The sequence below is a fragment of the Trachymyrmex cornetzi genome, unplaced genomic scaffold, assembly GCF_001594075.2.
Source record: "Trachymyrmex cornetzi isolate Tcor2-1 unplaced genomic scaffold, Tcor1.1 scaffold284, whole genome shotgun sequence".
NCBI lineage: Eukaryota > Metazoa > Arthropoda > Insecta > Hymenoptera > Formicidae > Trachymyrmex > Trachymyrmex cornetzi.
Genome location: NW_017297525.1, coordinates 33,336 through 37,545, shown reverse-complemented (window position 1 = coordinate 37,545; position 4,210 = coordinate 33,336). Strand labels below are relative to the sequence as shown.

At 32.8% G+C, this 4,210-nt stretch overlaps 1 protein-coding gene and 1 pseudogene across 1 annotated transcript in view; both read left to right on the top strand.

Annotated features, from left to right (window-relative positions):
* The first annotated feature begins 1,953 nt into the window (after positions 1 to 1,953).
* LOC108762258 (uncharacterized) lies at positions 1,954 to 2,527 on the top strand (annotated as a pseudogene).
* Positions 2,528 to 2,668: 141 nt separating this feature from the next.
* Positions 2,669 to 4,210, top strand: part of LOC108762259 (angiogenic factor with G patch and FHA domains 1) — a 25,479-nt gene continuing 23,937 nt past the window's right edge. The window contains exon 1 of the mRNA XM_018509189.1: positions 2,669 to 2,678. The gene's annotated coding sequence lies outside the window, so the exon portion shown is untranslated. The remainder of the gene's footprint in view (positions 2,679 to 4,210) is intronic.

The window sequence follows — 4,210 nt, the reverse complement described above, 5'->3', positions numbered from 1 at the left end:
CCTATTTAACGGAGGACTCCGTACGGGGCGCGTTAGACCCCCAGGGCGTGCCCTGGGGGAGCCCCCTCGCCGCGGCAAGGCCGCGCCCCGTGAGGGGGACCTAACCTAACCTAACCCTAACCGTCAGTAAGCCAAGTAATTTTTCCTTTTTATTCAATATAACGTCAATCTTTCTTTAATATACAATTTGCAATTATTTTATGTTTTATAAAGAAAGTTAAAGTAAATAATAAAGTAAGTGGTTATAAAGTAAGTTAAAGAGAGAACTCGCGGTGATTAAAATATCGCGCCTCACTTGGTACATGTGCAGAAAGAAGAAGAGCCAACGAGCAGGACAGAAATATATCTTCTCTCTCTCAGATATGCTCACACCTTCCACTCATTGCTCGAATAAGCTATTCCCCTTCCAGTAGTATAAGTTCTATGTCAGGACAGAAATATATCTTCTCTCTCTCAGATATGCTCACACCTTCCACTCATTGCTCGAATAAGCTATTCCCCTTCCAGTAGTATAAGTTCTATGAGTCTAACAAGTATTTCAGTACGTCGAATTGTATGAAACGCTCTTAGAATTCGACGTACTGAAATAATTGTATGATTTGTATGTCAATAGTTTTATAATACTCATCGCACATAATTATTGTCCAATTTTGCTCTGTTACATTTCTTTAACAATTTTATGAATGTAATTAGAATGCAATCCAATACTCAAAGGGTTTAATATCCATTTTAGTTTCATTGTTCTAATTTATAATTTAATGAAACATTTAAAGCATATGAAAGACAAGGAGATAGTGTGGTAGAGAGGAAAGATAGAAGGAGGGCAAAGAAGAAGGAACGTGTTTTTATAAACATGTAAATGCATCCGGTCAATGTGCACCCCATGCGTAAAGCGTCCGCGTCTAACCGTGAGCGCCGCTCTTGCCCGTCTCCTATACGCGACCCGTGATACGCTATTTCTTTTTGTAATTTGAAAACTAAGCTTCGACAAAATTTTTGTAATGGAAAAATCGTCTCAGAATACGGCCAAGAATGTGCCCCTTTAAGGACAAAAGGTTATTCTGAATCACCTTATATATTAAGTGCTTGTTTTTTACGCTCCGCCATTTTCCTCTGGCTAGGTCGTTCAGAAATGTACACACCAGAGAGGGTACCTTATCCCTACCATTTCACTCACACAGACTCCTAACAATCACCCACAAGGTGAAGTTTCTGAACGCAGTCCCAGAAAGATATGCAATGAGAGCCTAGAGATGGCGGGCCACTCTACACTTTTCTAAACTCATCCTATTTGCAAGGACTCCTTTGGCAAAAAGTACAGTACTTGAGGTTATGTCGTATTTTCGTATTTTCTGTTATGCGGGGTTAGGGCCTAGACACACACTTTTGCATAACGCATAGTGCATAAGCGAATCAACCAATCAAAATTCTTCTTTTCCATGGAATGAGAGGAAAGGAAAGCTTCTGATTAGTTGATTCGCTTATGCACTATGCGTTATGCGTTATGCAAGAGTATGTGTCTGGGCTCTTAGCAGTGCTTTCCATTTATAGGCACTTGTGTCAACTTGTGTCGACTTATGTCAGCTGAAGTTAGTAACCTCAAATACGATAAATGGAAAGCTTTCTTATGCGCAAAAGTCGATGCGCACAATTATATGTCTCATATGTAGTACGTCGCATATTAAGTAACGATTAATGTTTTGGGGCAGAGCGACGCTTTTTCTTGTCAAACCTTGATTTTTATATAAAAACGCATCGATTGAGTGTATTTTTATCAATATTTGAGGTGATTGGGATATTATATATCTTTATCTAATATAAATGTAGAAAGATATATTGATTTGTAATTTTACTTATATATATTCTCTTGTATGTCTATAATTAAAATAGTTTTGCAAAATGAATAGGTCATATTTATGAATGTAATGTAATAATAAATAAATTTTTCAATAGATGAATGAACATAATTTACTTGCAATAAATTTATTGGAAAATAACAGTACTAGCAATGATGATGATATAGATAGCAGTACTAGTTCATCAGATTCTAGTTTATCAGATGATAGTATAGAGTATAATCCATTTTTGGAAAACGATATTTATGAAGATTTGCTGTTTCCTCTGTCTCTTCTTCAACTTTTAAATAATGGTCGTAGGCGACAACATATTGTTGAAGATTTTCTTCATGTAGTACATGCAAAAGTAATGAAGAATTTAGAGAGGATTTTAGATTAACTCGTCCAATTGTGTATCAGTTAGTAGGTGATTATTATATTATTAATTATAATATTAATTTTATAATAGATATATTTGTGATGAAGTAATGTCAAATTAATTACATATATTCTTTATAGAATCTTTAGAAATAAGTGGATTTATACCATTACATGGATTTGGGAAAGAAAATAAATCTGCAGAGTTGTGTTTATTGATGTCTCTTTGGTTCCTCAATAATAAAGAACCACATCGAACACTATCCAATCTTTTTGACATATCAATATCATCTGTATTTCGCATTATACGTTGAGTTATTAATTGGCTAGTTACCTTAGTGCCTGAAGTTATTGTATGGCCTGAAGAAAATAATATAACTAAAGTATCTCGCAAATTTGAAGAAATAGCAGGTATCCGTAACTGTGTTGGAGCCATAGATGGCTCTCATATTTTTATTAATAAACCTGAAGAAAATGGTAGGGAATATTTTAATAGGAAGCAGTGTTACTCAATTCTTTTACAAGCTGTTACCGATAGTAAGATGAAATTTACTAATATATATTGTGGCGATCCAGGCTCTTTTCATGATGTCCGTATGTTGAGAAGATCTGAGCTATTTCAAGTTGCTGAACAGGAAAAGAAAACATTTTTCTAAATAATACGTTTTTATTAGGAGATAAAGGTTATAATGGAATAGCAAAAAAAATGGATTGTCTCTCCTTTTAAAGATAATGGTAATCTTACGATAGAACATGTAGAATTTAATAGAAAAATTTCAGCAACTCGAGTAATAGTTGAAAGAGCTTTCGATATTTTAAAAGGCCGATTTCGACAATTACAAAAATTATTATTACGTGATACCCATTTTATGACTTGGATTATAATAGCATGTTGTGTACTTTATAATATATGCATAAATAATGGAGATGACGGTGATGATTTTTATATTGAAGAAGATGTAGAACGGAATGAGTTAAACTGTAACGAACAAAGAGACGAAAATGTAAATGCAGGAAACCTGGATCGTCGAACATTATTGTTTCGAGAAATATATCCTTGTAATAATTAATCATGTAATATAATATGAAATTTCTGACCTATAACTTGCACAAGAAAAAATGTCAAAATTGGTCAAAGGTACACCACCTTCCCCTACCACTATTTTAGTTACTGTAACATTAAGAATAACTCAATCGGCGTCGAAACGTTTGTTTGAAAATTATTTTTATTTTTATTTTTTAAATTAACATTCTTTATTACATAACTGACTCTGAGCCCTTCAATTGTTCTATTTTGTTTTATTTTTATAGAGCTTTATTATTACTTATTACTTATTTGTTTTGAAAAAACAATTTTCTTGTGTAGATAGGTATATGTACAGTTTTATAGGTGTATACAGTTTTGTATATAATTAAATGTAAAATTTTTTAAATACAAAAAAGAAACAAATTAACAATATTTATTTCAGTTTATTTTTATTTTGTAAGTATATATGTTTAACATTTTATTCAATATATTTATATTTTTTGACCGTATATTTGAGAAACTCAATTAATACTAGAATGTAACTGCCTATTACGGTCGGAGCTGGATCTTCGTTGCTTTAAATAATTCAATCTTGAATTACTAATATATACTATATATGTACTTGCATATATACCATATTGTATATCTTTTTCAAACTGCGCGCCGAATTGTTTTTCCGGACTAAATAAACGCAATTAAAACTACTCTAGTAATCGCGAATTAAATTGACAAGCAATTTTAATAATTCGAAACGTCGCCTAAAAGAAAGACGTTGTTTCCTTAGTATACCGATTATTGCGAAGAATATTACTAAGGCCTCGGTAGTCTAATGGCTCAGGACGCTCGTACGGTTTACAAGAGATCCGGGTTCAAGTCCCGGCCGAGGTAATATTTTTCGCAATAAATTTATTAATAGTTTTTATAGATTAACATCTTTATAATATATGATGCTTGATGGTAGCATCAAATT